We start from the raw sequence: 25,178 nt of genomic DNA on the forward strand, positions 1-25,178 counted from the left end.
AGAGTCCTTCATGACCAGAAGCTCTCCTGTTAGCTACCATGCCCTGCTCCTGTTTTCTTATCATTGTCTATGTCCTGAGCACAACCATTGTTGGCTTTTTTTTTTTTTTTTGAGACGGAGTCTCGCTCTGTCACCCAGGCTGGAGTGCAGTGGTGCAATCTTGGCTCAGTGCAACCTCCGCCTCCCAGTATCAAGTGATTCTCCTGCCTCAGCCTCCCGAGTAACTGGGATTACAGGCGCCCACCACCATACCCGGCTAATCTTTGTATTTTTTAGTAGAGTCTGGGTTTCACCATGTTGGCCAGGCTGGTCTCGAACTCCTGATCTTGTGATCTGCCCGCTTCGGCCTCCCAAAGTGCTGGGATTACAGGCGTGAGCCACTGCGCCCAGCCCACTGTTGGCTTTTGACTACCACGAATTCTGGCTAGAGAGTTCCTGAAGGTGTCAGAGGTTGTCACAGATCAGGCTTCCCTCCTTCTGATCATAGAGTGATGGTTCCACCATTCTCCCAGCTCATGACCTAGAAGTCAATTCCAGAGTTTCCAACTCCTTCTCCAAATATAATTACCCGTAAAACTTTGAAACTCTCCTCATTGTCCTTCATACCCACAAGACATACCACTTCCTGTGCTCCCAACCTTTCTTGAAAATACTGCTTACCACACTAGACTCTGAGACTTGTGAGATCAAGCCCATGTCTAATTCATCTTTCTAATTCTGGCTCCTGGTACAGTGCCTGACTCATGGTTGACTTAGGGATGTTTGGTTGAAGAAGTATGATCCGGCCAACTTTTCTGTTACATGTGTTTCCTCCCTTGCTTTATATTCCTGCCAACACCTTCATCATCTTTCAGCTAGACACTCAATAATATAATGATTAACGTTCAGATAGAGAATGCTGTGAAGGAAATAATATATAATAAGAAGACCGAAGCAAGAGGTGGAAGGGAGGTACCATTTTAGAAGAAATAGTCAAAGATGTCTCTGAGGAGATGACATGTGAGCAGAGATACAAACAATGAAAAGAAAGGCATGTGGTCATCTGGCTGGGGAGGCATTCCAGAGGGAAACAAGAGGAAAGTTAAGGTCCCTGAGGTAAGGATGAGTATGTCCTGTTTCAGAAAGAGCAGGAAGGCCAGCCTGGCTACAGTATGGTAAACTGGAGGAAGAGGAACAGATAAGGCTAAAAAAGTCGGCAGGATCTAGATCCTGTCTTTGTAGGTATGTCAGGAAATTTAGATCTTAAGTGTAATGAGAAGCCATGGCATGTTTTAATTAGGGAAATTAGGTCATCTTAAGTTACTTACCTCAAAAAGTTACTCTAGATGCTGTCTGCAGAATGGATTAAAGGGGACAAGAATGGAGAAATACCTGTTAGGGAGTGTATGCAGAAATTTAGGAGAGGTGATTATGGATTGTTCTTGGGAAGAAAGAGTGGAAAGAGAAGTGGTTGGCTAAAAACTAAATTTCAAAAGAAATTTATTTTAAAAAAATAAGTTTTCCAAGACCAAAAAATGTGTTAGTAGATTGGATATGGGGGATGAGGAAACCAGAAGAACCAGGGAGGACTCCCATGCCTTAGGTCTTGGGTAAAAGGTGGGGCCATTAGGCCATTACCTGAGATGGAGAAGACTAGGGGAGGGGCATTCTTTACAAGGTGAATGGGGTAAGAAGCCAATGGAAGGAAAATCTATTTAGGATAAAGTGAAAGTGTCATGTGGGCAATTAGATAGCATGCATCTGGAGCTTAGAGAATAGCTTGGAGAAGGCCTCAGAATGTAAATTTTTGAGCCGATAGTGTATAGAAGGTATTGAAATCCATAGAGCTAGAAGAGTTCAATGCAACATGTTTTAGAGTCACGATCTGTTCTTTGGCCATGAGCCACTCAGGCCATAGTGCATTAATGGGATTATTTTTACACCTTAGAACAGTTTGTCTTTTACATCTACCTCATAATCCTTTTAAAAAATTATTAAACTTTAAGGAACACTTGGAGAAAATGGGATAAAAGCAAGAGGAGCAAGAACCTCAGGAATTCATATGGCCTTTATTGAGGCAACACCAGAATGCACTGTCTACCGCAAAAAGAAGCAAGCAAAGTTGTAGAAATTCTCTAACAGGTGTGGCTCAGGCCAAATTGTCTTGGCAGTAGCAACAACAGCAATGACCCAGGAAACAATGCCAGTAATTCAGAGCCGGGGACAAGCCAAGCAGATGCTCTAGAGCCTCTGCGTCTACCAATCTCTTAGTCTAGGAATATCCAGTTTCCCTAGACCTTCTCCATCCAGACCCTTGGGAATTTTCAGCAGCAGAATTTATTCTCTTCAATCACAGCCAGGCCTGGGATGCCCCAGTTCAAGCATTCCACCAGGGGTTCTGGCACCCATGGACTTCATTTTAGAGTCTGAATGTTTCCTTGAGTCCAAAGTGCACCCTTTACTGCAGACCCCTTTAGTGACCCCCATATCTCTCCCTACTGTTTCCTGCCATAATACTTTGGCCCCAAGGTGGGACTGACTCTCTGGATGAGAAACATCAGAGCATGGAGACATTTCTGAATTTACAGAAGAGTCAGTCCTCTGAAATGTCCTGTGGATACCTTAGGGAAATCACAAAAAACACTATGACAACAGAATATGTTTCTGAGACTCATTCATGTTGTTGGCAAAAGCTATAATTCATTCATATTTATCTCTGTAGAAATAAAATTCTACAGCCAGAAACAGAGAGAAATTCTGTTCTTAATCTTTAAAGTCCATCAGAATTATCTGAAAGGCTTCTTAAAATGTAAGTTCTGAGTTCTGAGCCCCACTCTTAGAGTTCTGATTCACTGGGTCCAAAGTGAGATTCAAGAACTTGCATTTCTAACAAGTTCCCAGGTGATGCTGATGTTTCTGGTCCATGGTCCATGCTTTAAGAACAACTTTTATAGAGTGTTTCGTTATGTGACAATACAACAACTTATTCATTTTATTACTGATGGACACCTTCGCTGTTTTCATTTGGGGGCTATTATAGTGTTTCCATGAATATCCTTGTATATGTCCTTTGGTTCACACATGTAACACATTTCTGTTGGGTCCCCAAGAATTGCTGGGTCGTATATGTTCAACTTTGATAGATACTACCAATGGGTTTTCCAAAATCGTTTAATTCATTTTCATTCCCACAGGCAATAAATATTTGAAAGTTTCTGAAACTCAGGATTCCTACCAACATTTAGGCTTGTGAAGCTTTTACATTTTTGCCAGTCTGGTGACTGCATGTGTAATTTTCATTGTGGTTTTAATTTTTCATTTCCGTGATGACTAATGAGGTGGAGGCCTTTAATATGTTTATAGGACATTAGAATTTCTTTTTTCATGCAGTGCCTCTTTAAGTTTTTTAACCCATTTTTCTAACTGACTTGAATGGGTTCTTTATACATTTCAGATACTAGGTCTTTGTCAGTTATATGTGTTGCGAACATTTTCTTCCATTGTGTAGCTTGTCTTTTCACTCTTTACAGTATCTTTTTATGAATAGCATTTCTTGATTTTAATGGAGCCTATTTCAGTGTTTCTCAGACTCCCCGTGGTAAGGGACCTAATTTTTTTCCAAATCAATTGAGGACTGATATTTTTGAAAATACAAAAAAAAATGCATAATGTAAACATGAAAAAAATTAAAGGCATTCAAAAACCTTAAGCATTTTATTTTCAAGTAATGTGTTCAAGAGACCTATCCCTAAGCCTCACCCAATTTTCTGACAATCCTGTGCTCGAGAATAAAACTCAGGCATCAGAGTGGAGATGCTGACATTTGTACTTAACAATTAACTCAAACAAAAGAACGACAAACTACCAAGTATTTTCATTGCAGGATAAAGGTCACAATAGACATCCTTACCTTGCTCCCCTACTCTTTAATTTTCTCCCACTCTGTTCTTGACCTTCGTTCTATTTCTGTCCCCATTCATAAGCCTCTATCTTCCTTGAAGAACATAGATGGTTAAAGTCATGATGTGGTAAATGTACCTGTACACATGATACTTAGTAATAAAAAAAAAAGAATTTAAGGTTTTAAAGTACTGTCAAAATTTCCTCACAATTTTCTTCTTAAATCTGAGACAAAATGTCATGTTGACTAGGTGAGTGTTATACTCACAGTACAGCTTGATTTTAGCAGAGCATTTAAAAACTCTTCAGTAAGATATAATTACAGATAAAATGGTGCAATAAGAGCAGGAAGATTGCACTGTTAGGTCACAGAAAAGGGAATATTTCAGCAATATTATTATATAAAAAGAAATTCAGATGTGATGGCTGACTTAATTGATGTTACCTTTACCTTCTCCTTTGTTAAAGGGACTTCAAAGAATGATTTTGTGGTTCATGGCTTCTGCATCTATCTCCCCCTGACTGTAAACTTCTTGAGGACAGGAATTATTTCTTATTCACCTTTGCAGTAGATTTTTTTTATAGACAATCTTTAATAGATTATGACATTTTCTTCTATTTCTAATTTGTTAAAAGTTGGCCATGGGAGAGCAAAGCAAGATCGCAGAATAGGACTATCCAGTGATCGTCCCCACCAGAAACATCAATTTGAACAACTATCCACACATAAAAATACCTTTATAAGAACTAAGGAAGCCAGATGAGAAATCATAGCACCTGGTGATAGCATAATAATTTTAAAAGATGCATTAAAGATATAGGAAGAACAATTTTACAGTACCCACATCACCCCTCCTCCATATCTAGGCAGCACAGCAGAGAGAGACATATCATTCACTTGGAGGAGAGGAAAGTAAACATAAAACTTTGCCTTGGACACCAAGACCAGCCCTGCCATGGTAAAACCCAGCACCAGGCAGTCCCTATGGCCCCTATCTCTAGGCCAGTGACAGAGCCTATAGATCCACTCCAACACAGGACAGGAACCTATAGCCGCTGCAAGATGAACTCAAGTCCTGGCTTGCATCAACACTAGTCAACTACAGTGGCCCGGGGCTCTGAATAACCCACAGTAACAGACAGGCCTCAGCAGCCAAGGACTACAGACATGCCCCAGTGTTGCGCTAGTCTCAGTGGCTGTAGGCTTTGGGTGTGCTCAGTGTGTGCCAGCTTTGGCAGCCACTTGATTCTAGCCCAGCAGTGCACTTGGCATGGCAGTCCAGGTCTTAGGGCAACCCCCTAGCACAGCAACAGCTACAGCAGTTATGGGCTTAGGGACTACACCAGATAATCGGCCCAGAATCTCTGAAGAAGCTTACTGCTAAAGGACATTCCCAGATAAAGCCAGGCTGTGAAGACTGGAATAAATACCTACCTACATGCACAGAAATCCGTGCATAACCGCAAGGAACAACCAGGGAAATGTGACCTCACCAAATAGACAAAATAAGGTGCCAGTGACAGACCCTAAAGAGATGGAGATGTATTAATTGCCTGGCAAAGAATTTAAAATCGCTATTTTAAAGATGCTACTGAACATCAAAAAATACAGAGAAACAACTCAGTGAAATTAGGAAAGCAATAAGTGACTAGAATGAGAAACTTAATAAAGAGATTAAAATAATTTTAAAAAATCAAACAGAAATCCTGGAACTAAAAAATACAGTGAACAAGATGGAAAATGCAATTGCACCAACAGCAGAACTGATCAAGCAAAAGAAAGAATCTATAAACTTGAAAACAGGTTATTTGGAAATATATAGTCAGAAGAGAAAAAGAATGAAACAGAAGAAAGTTTATGGGATTTATGGGATAGCATCAAAAGAGCAAATATACAGTTCATTGTGTTCAAGAGGGAGTAGGAAAGGATAAAGGAGTAGAAATCTTATTTAAAGAAATAATACCAGAAAACTTTTCAAATCTGGAGAAAGATGTGAACATCCAGGGACATAAAGGTCAAACACCTCCCATCAGATTTAATCCAAATAAGATGATCTAAGACATACTATAACTAAAAGGTCAAAGATCAAAGAAAAAGAGAGGATCCTGAAAGTAACAACAGAAAATAAGCAAATAACATATAAGGGAGTTCCAATCCTCCTAGTAGCAGCAGAAACTGGACAGGCCAGGAGACAGTAGGATACTATATTTAAAGTGTTAAAGGAAAAAAACCTGCCAACCAAAAATACTGTAACCAGCCAAGCTATCCTTCAGAAATGAAGGAGAGATAAAGATGTTTCTAGACAAACAAAAGCTGAGGAAGTCCATCACTACCACACCTGTCTTAGAAGAAACCCTAATGGTAGTCTTCAAACTGAAATAAAAGGTTGCTGATGAGTAACATGGAAACATCTGAAAGTATAGAACTCACTGGTAAAAGTAACTACACAATCAAATTCAGAATACCCTAATATTGTAATGATGGTGTGTAAATCACTTAACTTTTTAGTATAAAGGTTAAAAGACAAAAATTATTTAAAAACAAAAATAATTACAATAATTTATTGAGAGATATGCCATATAAAAAGATGTAAACTGTGTCATCAAAAATTCAAATGGAGAGTGGGGTTAAAGTGTAGAAGATTTGTTTTTTGCAATCAGTTGTTATCAGCTTAAAATAACCTACTGTAAGATGTTTTTGTCAGCTTTGTTGTAATCACAAAGCAAAACCTGTAATAGATACACTAAAAGTAAAAAGCAAGGAATCAAACATACTACTAGAGAAAATCATTTAACCACAAAGGAAGACAGTAACAACAGAAGAAATCATTTACAAAATAACTAGAAAACAACTCAATGACAGTAGTAAGTCCTTACCTATCAATAAGTACCTTGAATATAAATGGATTAAATTCTCAAATCAAAAGACATAGAGTGGCGGAATGAATTTTTTTAAAAAGACCCATATATGTCTGCCTACAAAAGACTCACTTCACCTGTAAGTGGACACACACAGACTGAAAGTGAAGGAATGAAAAGATATTTGATGCAAATGGAAACCAAAAGAGCAAAAGAGTAGAAGGAGCTATACTTATACCACATAAGTAGATTTTAAGTTATTTGTAAAAAGAGACAAAGAAGGTCAGTATATAATGATAAAGGAGTCAATTCAGCAAGAGGATATGACAATTGTAACTACTGCACCCAACATCAGAGCACCTAGATATATAAAGCAAACATTACTTTGAAGGGAGAGACAGACTATAATACAATAATAGTAGGGGTCTTCAACACTCCCATTTTAGCAATGAAAAGATCATCTGACAGAAAATCAACAAAGAACTATCAGATTTAAACTGCACTCTAGACCAAATAGACCTAACAGACATATACAGAACATTCCATTCAACAGCTGCAGAATACACATTCTTCACAACACCACATGGAACATTCTCCAAGATAGATCATATGTTAGGGTCACAAAACAAGTCTTAACAAATTTAAGAAGACTGAAATCAAATATCAGGTATTCTTTCTGACTACAATGGTATAAAACTAAAAATCAGTAATAGAAAGAACTTTTAAAAATTAACGAATACATGGAAATTAAACAACATGCTCCTAGAAAAACAATAGGTCAATGAAGAAATTCAAAGGAACATTTTTAAATATCTTGAGACTAATGAAAATGGAAACACAATGTATCAAAACCTGTGGCATACAGCATATGCAGCTCTATAAGGAAAGTTTATAGCAACAAATGCCAACATCAAAAAGGAAGATCTCATACAGCCTAACACTGCACCTCAAGGAACTAGAAAAATATGGGCAAACTAAACTCAAAATTAGTAGAAGGAAGAATATAATAAAAATCAGAGCAGAAGTAAATGAAATAGAGAATAGAAAAAATAATACAAAAGATAAACGAATACTTGGGTGTTTTTTTGAAGATTAACAAAATGAACAAACCTTCAGCTAGGCTGAGAATAAAAGAAGACTCAAATAAATAAGAGATGAAAAAAGAGACAATTGATATTACAGAAATACAACAGATTGTAAGAGACTATTATGAACAACTATATGCCAACAAAATGGGTAACTTAGAAAAAATGGAAAAATTTTAGACACATACAACCTACTACAATTGAATTATGAAGATACAGATCTGAACAGAACAATAACAAGTAAGGAGATTGAATCAATAATAAAATGTCGGGGGGGAGGAGCCAAGATGGCCGAATAGGAACAGCTCCGGTCTACAGCTCCCAGCGTGAGCGACGCAGAAGAGGGGTGATTTCTGCATTTCCATCTGAGGTACCCGGTTCATCTCACTAGGGAGTGCCAGACAGTGGGCGCAGGTCAGTGGGTGCGCGCACCGTGTGCGAGCCGAAGCAGGGCGAGGCATTGCCTCCCTTGGGAAGCGCAAGGGGTCAGGGAGTTCCCTTTCCGAGTCGAAGAAAGGGGTGACGGACTCACCTGGAAAATCGGGTCACTCCCACCCGAATACTGCGCTTTTCGGACCGGCTTAAAAAACGGCGCACCACGAGATTATATCCGGCACCTGGCTCGGAGGGTCCTACGCCCACGGAGTCTCGCTGATTCCTAGCACAGCAGTCTGAGATCAAACTGCAAGGCGGCAGCGAGGCTGGGGGAGGGGCGCCCGCCATTGCCCAGGCTTGATTAGGTAAACAAAGCAGCTGGGAAGCTCGAACTGGGTGGAGCCCACCACACCTCAAGGAGGCCTGCCTGCCTCTGTAGGCTCCACCTCTGGGGGCAGGGCACAGACAAACAAAAAGACAGCAGTAACCTCTGCAGACTTAAATGTCCCTGTCTGACAGCTTTGAAGAGAGCAGTGGTTCTCCCAGCACGCAGCTGGAGATCTGAGAACGGGCACACTGCCTCCTCAAGTGGGTCCCTGACCCCTGACCCCCGAGCAGCCTAACTGGGAGGCACCCCCCAGCAGGGGCGCACTGACATCTCACACGGCAGGGTATTCCAACAGACCTGCAGCTGAGGGTCCTCTCTGTTAGAAGGAAAACTAACAAACAGAAAGGACATCCACACCAAAAACCCATCTGTACATCACCATCATCAAAGACCAAAAGTAGATAAAACCACAAAGATGGGGAAAAAACAGAACAGAAAAGCGGGAAACTCTAAAACGCAGAGCACCTCTCCTCCTCCAAAGGAACGCAGTTCCTCACCAGCAACGGAACAAAGCTGGATGGAGAATGACTTTGACGAGCTGAGAGAAGAAGGCTTCAGACGATCAAATTCCTCTGAGCTACGGGAGGACATTCAAACCAAAGGCAAAGAAGTTGAAAACTTTGAAAAAAATTTAGAAGAACGTATAACTAGAATAACCAATACAGAGAAGTGCTTAAAGGAGCTGATGGAGCTGAAAACCAAGGCTCGAGAACTACGTGAAGAATGCAGAAGCCTCAGGAGCCGATGCGATCAACTGGAAGAAAGGGTATCAGCAATGGAAGATGAAATGAATGAAATGAAGCGAGAAGGGAAGTTTAGAGAAAAAAGAATAAAAAGAAATGAGCAAAGCCTCCAAGAAATATGGGACTATGTGAAAAGACCAAATCTACATCTGATTGGTGTACCTGAAAGTGATGGGGAGAATGGAACCAAGTTGGAAAACACTCTGCAGGATATTATCCAGGAGAACTTCCCCAATCTAGCAAGGCAGGCCAACGTTCAGATTCAGGAAATACAGAGAACACCACAAAGATACTCCTCGAGAAGAGCAACTCCAAGACACATAATTGTCAGATTCACCAAAGTTGAAATGAAGGAAAAAATGTTAAGGGCAGCCAGAGAGAAAGGTCGGGTTACCCTCAAAGGGAAGCCCATCAGACTAACAGCGGATCTCTCGGCAGAAACCCTACAAGCCAGAAGAGAGTGGGGGCCAATATTCAACATTCTTAAAGAAAAGAATTTTCAACCCAGAATTTCATATCCAGCCAAACTAAGCTTCATAAGTGAAGGAGAAATAAAATACTTTACAGACAAGCAAATGCTGAGAGATTTTGTCACCACCAGGCCTGCCCTAAAAGAGCTCCTGAAGGAAGTGCTAAACGTGGAAAGGAACAACCGGTACCAGCTGCTGCAAAATCATGCCAAAATGTAAAGACCATCGAGACTAGGAAGAAACTGCATCAACTAACGAGCAAAATCACCAGCTAACATCATAATGACAGGATCAAATTCACACATAACAATATTAACTTTAAATGTAAATGGACTAAATGCTCCAATTAAAAGACACAGACTGGCAAATTGGATAAAGAGTCAAGACCCATCAGTGTGCTGTATTCAGGAAACCCATCTCATGTGCAGAGACACACATAGGCTCAAAATAAAAGGATGGAGGAAGAGCTACCAAGCAAATGGAAAACAAAAAAAGGCAGGGGTTGCAATCCTAGTCTCTGATAAAACAGACTTTAAACCAACAAAGATCAAAAGAGACAAAGAAGGCCATTACATAATGGTAAAGGGATCAATTCAACAAGAAGAGCTAACTATCCTAAATATATATGCACCCAATACAGGAGCACCCAGATTCATAAAGCAAGTCCTGAGTGACCTACAAAGAGACTTAGACTCCCACACATTAATAATGGGAGACTTTAACACCCCACTGTCAACATTAGACAGATCAACGAGACAGAAAGTCAACAAGGATACCCAGGAATTGAACTCAGCTCTGCACCAAGTGGACCTAATAGACATCTACAGAACTCTCCACCCCAAATCAACAGAATATACATTTTTTTCAGCACCACACCACACCTATTCCAAAATTGACCACATACTGGGAAGTAAAGCTCTCCTCAGCAAATGTAAAAGAACAGAGATTATAACAAACTATCTCTCAGACCACAGTGCAATCAAACTAGAACTCAGAATTAAGAATCTCACTCAAAACCGCTCAACTACATGGAAACTGAACAACCTGCTCCTGAATGACTACTGGATACATAACGAAATGAAGGCAGAAATAAAGATGTTCTTTGAAACCAACGAGAACAAAGACACAACATACCAGAATCTCTGGGACGCATTCAAAGCAGTGTGTAGAGGGAAATTTATAGCACTAAATGCCCACAAGAGAAAGCAGGAAAGATCCAAAATTGACACCCTAACATCACAATTAAAGAACTAGAAAAGCAAGAGCAAACACATTCAAAAGCTAGCAGAAGGCAAGAAATAACTAAAATCAGAGCAGAACTGAAGGAAATAGAGACACAAAAAACCCTTCAAAAAATTAATGAATCCAGGAGCTGGTTTTCTGAAAGGATCAACAAAATTGATAGACCGCTAGCAAGACTAATAAAGAAAAAAAGAGAGAAGAATCAAATAGACACAATAAAAAATGATAAAGGGGATATCACCACTGATCCCACAGAAATACAAACTACCATCAGAGAATACTACAAACACCTCTACGCAAATAAACTAGAAAATCTAGAAGAAATGGATAAATTCCTGGACACACACACTCTCCCAAGACTAAACCAGGAAGAAGTTGAATCTCTGAATAGACCAATAACAGGAGCTGAAATTGTGGCAATAATCAATAGTTTACCAACCAAAAAGAGTCCAGGACCAGATGGATTCACAGCCGAATTCTACCAGAGGTACAAGGAGGAACTGGTACCATTCCTTCTGAAACTATTCCAATCAACAGATAAAGAGGGAATCCTCCCTAACTCATTTTATGAGGCTAGCATCATTCTGATACCAAAGCCAGACAGAGACACAACCAAAAAAGAGAATTTTAGACCAATATCCCTGATGAACATCGATGCAAAAATCCTTAATAAAATACTGGCAAACCGAATCCAGCAGCACATCAAAAAGCTTATCCACCATGATCAAGTGGGCTTCATCCCTGGGATGCAAGGCTGGTTCAATATACGCAAATCAATAAATGTAATCCAGCATATAAACAGAGCCAAAGACAAAAACCACATGATTATCTCAATAGATGCAGAAAAGGCCTTTGACAAAATTCAACAACCCTTCATGCTAAAAACTCTCAATAAATTAGGTATTGATGGGACGTATTTCAAAATAATAAGAGCTATCTATGACAAACCCACAGCCAATATCATACTAAATGGGCAAAAACTGGAAGCATTCCGTTTGAAAACTGGCACAAGACAGGGATGCCCTCTCTCACCACTCCTATTCAACATAGTGTTGGAAGTTCTGGCCCGGGCAATTAGGCAGGAGAAGGAAATAAAGGGTATTCAATTAGGAAAAGAGGAAGTCAAATTGTCCCTGTTTGCAGATGACATGATTGTATATCTAGAAAACCCCATTGTCTCAGCCCAAAATCTCCTTAAGCTGATAAGCAACTTCAGCAAAGTCTCAGGTTACAAAATCAATGTACAAAAATCACAAGCATTCTTATACACCAACAACAGACAAACAGAGAGCCAAATCACGAGTGAACTCCCATTCACAATTGCTTCAAAGAGAATAAAATACCTAGGAATCCAACTTACAAGGGATGTGAAGGACCTCTTCAAGGAGAACTACAAACCACTGCTCAAGGAAATAAAAGAGGATACAAACAAATGGAAGAACATTCCATGCTCATGGGTAGGAAGAATCAATATCATGAAAATGGCCATACTGCCCAAGGTAATTTACAGATTCAATGCCATTCCCATCAAGCTACCAATGACTTTCTTCACAGAATTGGAAAAAACTACTTTAAAGTTCATATGGAACCAAAAAAGAGCCCGCATCGCCAAGTCAATCCTAAGCCAAAAGAACGAAGCTGGAGGCATCACAATACCTGACTTCAAACTATACTACAAGGCTACAGTAACCAAAACAGCATGGTACTGGTACCAAAACAGAGATATCGATCAATGGAACAGAACAGAGCCCTCAGAAATAACGCCGCATATCTACAACTATCTGATCTTTGACAAACCTGAGAAAAACAAGCAACGGGGAAAGGATTCCTTATTTAATAAATGGTGCTGGGAAAACTTGCTAGCCATGTGTAGAAAGCTGAAACTGGATCCCTTCCTTACACCTTATACAAAAATCAATTCAAGATGGATTAAAGACTTAAACGTTAGACCTAAAACCATAAAAACCCTAGAAGAAAACCTAGGTATTACCATTCAGGACATAGGCATGGGCAAGGACTTCATGTCCAAAACACCAAAAGCAATGGCAACAAAAGACAGAATTGACAAATGGAATCTAATTAAACTAAAGAGCTTCTGCACAGCAAAAGAAACTACCATCAGAGTGAACAGGCAACCTACAAAATGGGAGAAAATTTTCACAACCTACTCATCTGACAAAGGGCTAATATCCAGAATCTACAATGAACTCAAACAAATTTACAAGAAAAAAACAAACAACCCCATTAAAAAGTGGGTGAAGGACATGAACAGACACTTCTCAAAAGAAGACATTTATGCAGCCAAAAAACACATGAAAAAATGCTCATCATCACTGGCCATCAGAGAAATGCAAATCAAAACCACAATGAGATACCATCTCACACCAGTTAGAATGGCAATCATTAAAAAGTCAGGAAACAACAGGTGCTGGAGAGGATGTGGAGAAATAGGAACACTTTTACACTGTTGGTGGGACTGTAAACTAGTTCAACCATTGTGGAAGTCAGTGTGGCGACTCCTCAGGGATCTAGAACTAGAAATACCATTTGACCCAGCCATCCCATTACTGGGTATATACCCAAAGGACTATAAATCATGCTGCTATAAAGACACATGCACACGTATGTTTATTGCGGCATTATTCACAATAGCAAAGACTTGGAACCAACCCAAATGTCCAACAATGATAGACTGGATTAAGAAAATGTGGCACATATACACCATGGAATACTATGCAGCCATAAAAAAATGATGAGTTCATGTCCTTTGTAGGGACATGGATGAAATTGGAAATCATCATTCTCAGTAAACTATCGCAAGAACAAAAAACCAAACACCGCATATTCTCACTCATAGGTGGGAATTGAACAATGAGATCACATGGACACAGGAAGGGGAATATCACACTCTGGGGACTGTGGTGGGGTGGGGGGAGGGGGGAGGGATAGCACTGGGAGATACACCTAATGCTAGATGATGAGTTAGTGGGTGCAGCGCACCAGCATGGCACATGTATACATATGTAACTAACCTGCACAATGTGCACATGTACCCTAAAACTTAAAGTATAATAAAAAAAAAAATAAATAATAATAAAATGTCTCCCATGAAAGAAAAGCCCAGAACCTGATTGTTTCAGTGATGAATTCTACCAAATATTTAAAGAAAAGCTAATATAAATTATTCTCAAACTCTTCCCAAAACCTGAAGAAGAGGCCCTTCTTCCAAAGTCATTTTTTTTTTTTTTTGAGACAGATTCTTGCTCCATTGCCCAGGCTGGAGTGCAATGGGATGATATTGGCTCACTGCAAGCTCCACCTCCCGGGTTCAAGCGATTCTCCTGCCTCAGCCTCCCGAGTAGCTGGGATTACAGGCATGCGCCACTACACCCAGCTAATTTTGTATTTTTAGTAGAGACAGGGTTTCTCCATGTTGATCAGGCTGGTCTCGAACTCCTGATCTCAGGTTATCCACCTGCCTTGGCCTCTGAAAGTGCTGGGATTACAGGCTTGAGCCACTGTACCTGGCCCCAAAGTCATTTTATAAGGACAGCACCCTAACATCAAAACCAGACAAGGACACACACACACACACAAGAAAACTACAGGCCAATATCCCTGATGAACATAGAAGCAAAAATCCCCAGCAACATGTTAGAAAATCAAATTCAACAAGAAATTAAAAAGATCACTCATCATGGTTAAGTGCGATTTATCCCAGGGATATAAGGATGGTTCAATAAACGTAATACATCACATTAACAGAGTGAAGGACAAAAACTATAAGATCATTTCAATAGATGCAGAAAAAGCATGTGACAAAATTCAACCATCTCTTCACGACAAAAATTCTCAACAAGTTAGGTATAGGAATGTACCTCAATGCAATAAATGTCATGTATGACAAATCCACAGCTAATAATATGGAATGGGGAAAATTTGAAACCTTTTTTTCTAAGACCTGGAACAACACAAGAATGCCCACTTTTCCCCACTTCTATTCAACATAGTACTGGAAATCCTAGCCAGAGCAATTAGGCAAGAGAAAGAATTAAAAAGGCATTCAAATCGGAAAACAGGAACTCAAATTGTTCCTCATTGCAGACAGCATGATCATATACCTAGAAAACCCTAAAGACTCTACCAAAAAAACTGTCAGAACTAATAAACAACTTCAATAAAGTTGCAGAATGCAAAATTAAGACACAATAATTAGTAATGTTTCTATACACTAATAGTGGACTCTCTGAAAAAGAAATCAAGAAAACAATCCCACTTAAAATGGCTCCAAAAAAAGATACCTAGAAATAAACTTAACCAAGGAAATTGAAAGTTATCTACAATGAAAACTGTAAAACACTGATGAAAGAAATTGAAAAGGATACAAATAAATTTAACAATATTAATTGGAAGAATTAATATTGTTAAAATGTCCACACTACCCCCAAAGCAGTCTACAGATTCAGTGCAATTCTTGTCAAAATACCTATGGCATTCTTTGACAAAAAAAAGAAAAAAAATTCTGAAATTCACAGGGAACCACAAAAGACCCCAAATACCCACAGCAATCTTGAATAAGAAGAACAAAGGTGGAGACATTGCACTCCCAACTTCAAAATATGCTGCAAGGCTATAGTAACCAAAACAGCATGGTACTGGCATAAAAACAGAGACAGAATAAAGAGCCCAGAAATAAATCCAAACTTTTACAGCCAACTGATTTTCACAAAGGTGTCAAGAACACACAATGGGGAAAGGACAATCCCTTTAATAAATAGCATTGGGAAAACTGGATATACATATGTAGAATAAAATTAGACCCTTATTTCTTAACATATACAAATACCAACTCTAAATTGGATTAAAGACTTAAATAGGCTGAACGCAGTGGTTGATGCCTGTAATCTCAGCACTTTGGGAGGCCAAGGCAGGCGGACCACCTGAGGTCAGAAGTTGGAGACCAGCCTGGCCAACATGGCAAAACCCTGTCTCTACTAAAAATGCAAAAATTAGCCGGGCATGGTAATGCACACCTGTAATCCCAGCTACTCAGGAGAGTGAGGCAGGAGAATTGCTTGAACCTGGGAGGAGGAAGCTTCAATGAGTCGAGATTGTGCCACTGCACTCCAGCCTGGGTGACAAAGTGAAACTTCGTCTCAAAACAAACCAAAAAAAAAACTTAAATATAAGACCTGAAACTATAGAACTACTATAAGAAAACACGGGAAAACTCCATGAAATTGGTCTGGGCAATGATTTTTTTAATATGGCCTCAAAAACAAGAGGCAACAAAACCAAAAATAGACAAATGGGATTGCATGAAACTAAAAACTACTGCACCGCAAAGAAAACAATCAACATAGTAAAGAGACAACCCACATAAGGAGAGAAAATATATGGAAACTACACATCTGATAAGGGGTTAATATCCAAAATATTTAAGGAACTCAGACAAGTCAATAGCAAGAATACAAATAACCTGATTTTAAAAATAGGCAAAAGACATGAATAGACGTTTTTCAAAAGAAGACATACAAATGGCCAACAGGCATATGAAAAAGTCTCAATATCACTAATCATCAGGAAAATGCAAATTAACCACAAGGAGATATCACCTCACTCCTGTTTGAATGGCTGTTGTCGAGCTGGGTGCAGTGGCTCACGCCTGTAATCCCAGCACTTTGGGAGGTCGAGGCCGAGGTCAGGAGTTCAAGACCAGCCTGGCCAACATGGTGAAACCCTGTCTCTACCAAAAAAAAAAAAAAAAAAAAAAATAGCCAGGTGTGGTGGTGGGTGCCTGTAATCTGAGCTACTCAGGAGGCTGAGGCATAATTGCTTGAACCCAGGAGGCGGAGGTTACATTGAGCCGAGAGCATGCCACTGCGCTCCAGCTGTGCAACAGAGTGAGACTCCGTCTCAAACAAAGAAAAAAAAAAGAATGGCTCTTGTCAAAAAGACAAAAGATAACAAGTTGGCAAGGATGTAGAGAAAAGGAAACTTTACACGCTATTGGTGGAGATTGAAATTTGTATAGCCATTATGGAAAACAGTATGGCAGTTCCTCAAAAAATTAAAAACAGAACTGTCAGTCATATGACTTGCACTTTTTTATTATTACATATTGATCTTCTTTGTCTCTAATAATGTTTTTTACCTGAAAATCTATTTTGTGTGATATGGCTACACCTATACATGGTTTGTCTGATGTAACTATACCTGGTTAATGTTTACCTGGAATATCTTTTTCCATTCTTTTACTTTCAACTTTGTATTTTAAGTGTGTCTCTTATAAGCAAAAAATGGCTAATCTTTTATTTTATATATATGTGTGTGTGTGTGTGTGTGTGTATATATATATATATATATATGGTTGTGTTTTTGAGATAGGCTCTCCCTCTGTCACCCAGGCTGGAGCGCAGTGGCACAATCACAGCTTACTGCAGCCTGGACCTCCAATCCTCCCACCTCAGCTTTCCAAGCATCTGGGACTACACGCATGCAGCACCACACCTGGCTAATTTTTTTGTTTTTTGTAGAGAGGAGGTCTTGCTATGTTGCCCAGATTGGTCTTAAACTCCTGAGTTCAAGGGATCCTCCCATCTTGGCCTCTCAAAGTGCTGGGATTGCAGGTGTGAGTCACCGTGCCTGGCCTAATCTGTCTTTAAAATTTCATGTGACAGTATTTGCTTTTAACTGGATAATCGATTCCATTCACATATATTGGGATAAATGGTTAATTAATATTTATTTTATTTTGTAATTTCTATTTTTGCATTTTCATTTTCTTTTGTTTAACTATTATTATCATTCCTTTCTTCCATTCTTGTGGATTAATTTTATTTTTTACTTTATTTTTTCCTTTACTAGTTTGAAAGCTTTGCACTCAATTTCTATTCTTTTGATGACTACTCTAGAAATTGTAAAATACACATATAATTTAGTAAAATCTTATGATACTAAATACTCACCTCTTGAATAGATCAAAGACTTTAGTGTACTTTAACTCCGATTAATCCCATTGGTAGTTTAGCTTTATCTTGTCTTTATTTAAATTAGTTGTTATTTTTGTTAAATGGCTAATGTTTGTTTTGCCCTGACCCATCTTAATTCCTGCATTTTCTTGCTTTGGGCATCTGAAGAGTACTCCTACTTTCTTGCTAATTTAGCACTTAAATAATTTTTAAATATAGCATATGAGATGTATTGCAGCAGAAGGCTTTTATGGATGTATCCAGGATACCAAACTACTTGGAATGGACATCTCCTATTCATCTTTGTAATCCTTTTGTCTCATTCACTGTCTGGTATGTAGTGGGTGCTTAATTAATCATCATAGAATGAAGAGAAAAAGAGTTTTAGCCTGTGGGCTTGAGAAACTAGCTACCACTGATGGAAACAGGGACGCTTAGTAGCAAAAATAAACTGGGCTTAAACCAGAAGGTTCTAGATGTATTGAGTTTGAAGTTGACTGTGGGATTTCCAAGTAGCAATGTCCGACTGAAAGTTAAAGATATTATAAAATCTTACATTTGGAACCTAAATAGTCATAACATCCAAATAAGTACCCACCACAGGAATCCTAATGATAAAGATCATTACAGCCTATACCTTAACACTAAAAAAATAGTCTTCATCCATTAATGCTAGAGTTGGACATCTCTAACCTTAGAAAATTCTACATTAAGTATCAAAATCTGTCTTATTTAGGTTTAAACTATTTTTTATCTGACTTCTAAATTAGTGCAGATTATGTCAACTCTCTTTTCCTGGTGATAATTCTTCAGTGTGAGTTCTCACTGACCTACTCCACTAGGGGCTCTCTTTATACCCTCCCATCTTTTCTAGAACCTTCCATTTGTACAAACTAATATTCACCAGCTGGTGATGTTAACATTGAAAGCAGGAGCAATTTCACTAATGGCGGCTTATATACATAAGTGGCTTATGTATATACCCTATATATGTGGGCTGACAGAATCACTCATTTAATGCAGATCCTTTTACTAAAGCCTAGCAATTCAGGATTGAGGGAAGCCTTACCTTGTAGCTTGAAAGAGGTAGTTGAACCTGAGAGAATATTGACATAGCTTGAACCTATCTTGAAAAAGTCTTAGGGAAATTCCTGAACAGCATATCATTGACATGTGCAAATCCCTCTATAATTTGCTAAAAGTTTTCGTGTGCATTATCTTACGAGGGAAGTATAATCATGATCCATGGTGTGCAGATGAAGAAAATGTCTTACAGTGTAGATGACCCGAGGTCCCAAAGCATGAGGGAAAAGCCTAGAACTTGAATCCAAATCTTCTAGTTGTCCACCACATCATTACTCACCCAATTTAAGTTGTTAGAGTAGATAGAGTCATTCCAAGAAGATGGCTTTAGATCTTTGGGCTTCATTTCAAGGACAAGGATGACACCACTCTCACTCATACCTTGACCCCCTTAATGAAAGCCTTTTCTTTCTACCATCTGTGGTAAGCAGACAATGCCTGCAAAGATGTCCGTGCCCTAAACCTGTGAATATATTACCTAACATGGCAAAAGAGAATTAGGCTGCAGTTGCAATCAGAGTTGCTAATCAGAAGATTTTGAGATGAGATTATTCTGGATTATCCAGATGGGCCCACTCTAATCACATGAGTTCCTAAAAGTGGAAGAAAAAGCTGAAGAGAAACCTGCAAAATGACAGCATGAAAAAGACTCAACCCACCCATGCTGGATTCAAACATGGAAGAAGGAAGCCACAAATCAAGGAATACAGGTGGCTTCTAGAAGCTGGAAAAAGCAAGGAAATGAATTCTACCCCTAGAGCCTCCAGAAAGGAACACAGCCCTGGTGACACTTAGATTTTAGCCCAGTGTGGTCAAAAGCCCGGTGTCAGACTTCTGACCTACAGGACTGTAAGACAATCAATTTGTATCATTGTAAGCCACTGTTGTACTTAGAAAATAATATGCCACCTCTTAACGTTAGTCTTCCTAAAGATTATTTGACCTTCAAATTTTATAGCTACTTAGGAACACTTTTAAGATTTAAAAAATAACTACAAGCTGATGCCTCCAAAATCAACATCTTTAGCCCTGACATTCTCCCCAAGCTTCAAATGTCTACATCCAACTGCTTATGGGGTATTTCCGCTTCCATGCCCCATGTTTCCACAAACTCAGTGCATCCTGATGGAACTCACCTTCATTCCTTCCAATCCTACTCCTCCTTGTATAATATATCCCCTTATCTGAATTAGGGGCTGTCAATCTACACCAGAAACTCAGGAGTCCTCTTTCATGGACCCCTCAATTCTCCCTCTCTCTCACCAGTCAGTTGATCACTACGTGCTCTTTATTTTATCTCCGAAGTTATTTTTTCCTGTGCTGTCCATCCCAGTGACTTACCACCATCCTAGTTCTCACCCTCAGTATCTTTACTGTAACCTTCCTTTCTCTGATCTCTTTGCCTTTCAGCTGGTCCTTCTGAAATCCAACCTCCACAGAGTTGAAAGTGATACACCTAAAGTTTAAATCTGACCAAATCACTCTCCTATTTAAAAATGTTCAGGCTGGGTGCAGTGGCTCATGCCTATAATCCCAGCACTTTGGGAGGCTGAGATGGGAGGATCCCTTGAGCCCAGGAGCTGAACACCAGCCTAAGCAACATAAGAAGACTCTATCACTAAAATAAATAAATAAATAAATAAATAAGCAAGCTGGGCGTGGTGGTGGTAGTCCTAGATACTCAGGAGGCTGAGGTGGGAGGATTGCTTCAGCCTAGGAGGTCGAGGCTGCAGTGTGCCATGATCACAGCAATGTACTTCAGCCTGGGTGACAGAGTGCTCAAAAGAATAAAAAATAAAGAAATAAAATTAAAATTAAAATGTCCAAAGGCCACACTTCTTCCCATGGCCTTTATGCAAGATGTCTCCTGGCCTGGCCTCCCACTCTCACTCCCGGGGCCATCTCTTGCTATTCTCTGCTGTCCTTTCTCCCTGCCCTTAGCGTCTCTGCTGTGTGAAATGGCTATATAGCATGTTAGAGCTGTGAAAGTAATTTTGCAAATAGTATCTCATTTCTCAAAATAACTAACAAGAGAGGTAGAAAAAAAAACCTTGTATTCTCATTTTACAAATTAAAAGGCTGAAGTTCAAAAAAGCTAGCTGATTGCTGAGGGCATACAGCCAGGAGGAAGTGGAAGAAGACAAGAATCCCCTCCCTCCACATACCTTTGGGCACATTGGCCAGTGCTTGTTCTAACTGTTTTAAATGACAGCATAAGAAAGCGGACTCTACCAATTAGAATATGAAGGCAGAGGCTGGCGCGGTGGCTCATGCCTGTAATCCCAGCACTTTGGGAGGCCAAGGCAGGTGGATCACTTGAGGCCAGGAGTTGGAGACCAGCCTAGCCAACATGGTGAAATCCCGTCTGTACTGAAAACACAAAATTAGTCAGGTGCAGTGGCGTGTGCCTGTAATCCCAATTACTCAAGAGGCTGAGGCAGAAGAATCACTTGAACCCAAAAGGCCATGGTTGCAGTGAGCCAAGATCACGCCTCTGCACTCCAGCCTGGGCTACAGAGTGAGACTCTGTCTCAAAAAAAAAACAAAAGAATATGAAGGCAGAGAATGAGGGGAGCATGAGTGAAAACAAAACAGAGAATAGCACGTTGAAGGTTTGTTTGGTTTTTGTGTTTTTGAAACACTGTGATTATTCCTCACTGTCCAGTTCTAAATGTTTGTTCAAGCATCCAGACGTCTTAAAAGACAGATGCTACAGCCTGCTGAACTTTTAGACCCTTGAAGATGAAAACTTCTGCTTCCTGAAACTCTCAATTACCAAAAATAATTGTGTGGTGCTGAATAAATCCTCACTGCTGCAGTCAGCACATGGGCACGGCAGTGTATTAGATCTCATAGAATAAAAATGATTACACCAAACGTGCTACCACCAAGTCCTTTCTCAATAGCTTCTACTAGAAAATATACATCCTTATTTTCTACTCCTCATTTCAAGATAAAAAGTAGAGCACATTAATAAATCGTCTTACACAAAGTAATACTTATTACATGATCTAGCCAAATGTCCCTGTCAGTGTCCCCCAGACGACCTTTGTCTACCCCAGGAATTCCGGGCTTTTTCGTGTACTTTTAGCTGTCACAGAGTCCTCTTCAAGACTTTAACTCTTCCTCTCTCCTGACACACCAAGAGTCTTTAATTCTCATCCTAAAAGCAATGAATTTGGCATCAGATTGACAATTGTGCAATTCCAGAAACCCCATCCATCCCTTCGTCAGCGCACCCATGCAGCTTTCGGGACACCTCACATCTCATCTATCAGAAAGAAGTCACTGTCTCCAACACCCCCAGGGCCTCCTACAGCCTCTGCCTCCGTGTCACAGCAGTGACTTAATCTTCTTCTTCCCGCCCTCTAAGCCAGAGTCATACCCAAAGGCCACACGTTCCTGTCCCACCCCTGAGGCCCAGGCAGTCTCCTCTCTCTTCCAGTTTCGTGGCTCTCCTGTTTTAACCACTGCTGGAATCTCATCTTCCAGGTTCAAATCTCAGAGGCAGTCAGGTAGCCGTAATAGGGCTGCTGAGGAAAGTTTAAGTGTGCACCATTATACGTCTACCATCACACCCTGCAGCTCCTCCTCAGCAACGACTCCATCCATCCCCATTGCTCATGGAGGTTCCCAGGTCTGGAAAGACTGAGCTAGCAAGTAGAGATGTCATCGATGCAGCCTCTCCATGAGTAGGTGACAGGTGTACTCTCCTCTCTTCCCTATCCTCTTTTTATCCTCAGAGGAATGGATTCAGCCTTGGGTCCCTGTCCTCTGGGTTCCTTCACCTTAGTCACAATGAATGCTCTTGAATAGAGTAGGAAACAAATGGTGATCACCATCTCATATTTTTCTGCCAGGCAGAAAAACTTCATGACAATTTTATAGGATTCAAACACCCTTTCCCATGGGGTTAGAAATTTCTAAGTGTGCCCTTTTCATGGGCTTAGAAAATTCTTTTTTTTTTCAGTCTTTCATATGATTTTATTTTCTTCATTCAACCATAATAATATGATATCCAAAGTTTGTCTTAACTGGTGGGTTTGTAAACACAGGCTTATCTATCCCACTTACAGGCAAGGCAAATGCTGCTTCTTGAAATGGTCCCTCCATGGACCCTCTGGTCATCTAACCCAAGTCTCCCTCTTGCCTGGCTTTATCTTCACTATATTGTGTGGCCACTCCATTGAATCTCATTCCAGACTTTAACTTTTCCATGGCTTCCATGATTTTGCCATGTTTTTCACATAGAATGTGTCTGACCTTTACTTCATTGCCACCACCTTTGGGACCTTGAGCCTTCTTGTCAGCGCTGTCACTCCCAGAGGCTGCTCCCCCTTTTCCCCCTTTTCCAGAATCACTTTTTCCTTTGAGCGGCATCTTGGAAAGTTGCTGTTGTACAATCCAGGCTTAGAAATTTCTAACCCCATGGAAAGGGTGTTCTAATCCTGTGAAAATGTCACTGAATCTGAAACATAAAATTGTCATATTTTCCAGGCTCAGTAAAGATCTCATCACAATAAAGTCTTCCAGAATCTACCTCTGAATCCCCCTAACACATCTCTCCTCTCTTCTTTCACTTACTAGAACCAAGAGTAGCTTCAACCAGAACAGTATTAATTGTGGGAGCCTCCCGCTGAGACGGAGGCACAATTGGAAGAAAGAGAAAGTAAAAAAGAAATTGCTGGTTGCAGAGAAGTTGCTCCTGAAGGGGTTCTGTGGACTGCTTGACTGCCCCTACATATCACTCATTAGCATCTCATCCTCAGCTTCCATCCTTAACCCTGCCCTCTTCTCTCTGAGAACCTCATCTCGAGTTCCCTTTAGAATATTACCTCCTTCCAGGCAACTGCAAATTACGTTATTTCTGCATTCATCTTCATCTTCGCCCCAGTTTCATTCCTCCCGTCCACCACTGTTACCCACACCTGTGCCTTGGGCATCCTCCCTTCCTCACCTCCTGAAGAGCTTTCTTCATCAGTCTTTACATCTCTGCCTTAGGCCTGAAATCTCTCCCTCCCTCCTGGCCCTTTCCCCTCAGTGAATAAACATGTCTGTATCTCCCATTTTTCAAAAAAATCCTACCTTAATCCTGTATGGTAGACAGAATATTGCACCCCTCACCAAAACATATCTACCTCCTACTCCCTGGAACCTATGAATGTTACCTTACATGGCAAAAGAGGCTTTGCAGATGTGATTAAGGTAAAGATCTTGAGATGGGGAGATGATCCTGGATTATCCAGGTAGGACCGATGTAATCCCAAGGGTCCTTACGTAAGGGAAAGAGGAGGGCCCGAGTCAGAGAAGGAGAAGGAGATGGGACAACAGAAACACAGATCAGAGAGATGCCGTTGCTGGAAAAGGGGCCATGAGCCATGGAATACAGATGGTCTCCATAAGGTGGAAGAGGCAAGGAAGAGGTTCTCTTTTAGAGCCTTAAAAAAAAAAAAAAAACAGCCTTGACGACACCTCAATTTTAACACTATAAAACCCATTTTTGAACTTCTGATATCCCATAATTGCAAGACAATAATGTTTTTGTTGTTGTTGTTGTTGTTTTTGAGACAGAGTCTTGCTCTGTCACCCAGGCTGGAGTGCAGTGGCTCAATCTCGGCTCACTGAAACCTCCGCCTCCCGGGTTCAAGTGATTCTCCTGCCTCAGCCTCCCAAGTAGCTGGGACTACAGGTGTGCGCCACCACGGCCGGCTAATTTTTGTATTTTTAGTAGAGACGGGACTTCACCATGTTGGCCAGGATGGTCTCTATCTCTTGACCTCATGATCTGCCTGTCTTGGCCTCCCAAAATGCCAGGATTACAGGCATGAGCCACCGCACCTGGACTGTTTTTGTTGCTTTAAGCCACTAAGTTTGTATAATTTGCTACGGCAGAAAGTAGAAACTAATACACCCCACATCCCTCTTTAGCTAATTTTCAAACACTGTCCTCTCTTTCTCATGCAAACTTCTTTATCAGCTCAATTTCTTTTCCCATTAATTCTCCAAATCACTGTAATCTCTCCCCAGACTGCACTCAGTGTATTTTCCTACCAATTCTCATCCTGGAATATTCCTATCACTAG

At 40.2% G+C, this 25,178-nt stretch overlaps 1 pseudogene; it reads right to left on the reverse strand.

Annotated features, from left to right (window-relative positions):
- Window positions 1–23,079: 23,079 nt before the first annotated feature.
- On the reverse strand, window positions 23,080–23,529 carry LOC115930825 (peptidyl-prolyl cis-trans isomerase NIMA-interacting 4-like; annotated as a pseudogene).
- Window positions 23,530–25,178: the final 1,649 nt, after the last annotated feature.

The sequence above is a fragment of the Gorilla gorilla genome, chromosome 16 (genome assembly GCF_029281585.2).
Source record: "Gorilla gorilla gorilla isolate KB3781 chromosome 16, NHGRI_mGorGor1-v2.1_pri, whole genome shotgun sequence".
NCBI classification, from domain to species: Eukaryota; Metazoa; Chordata; class Mammalia; order Primates; family Hominidae; genus Gorilla; species Gorilla gorilla.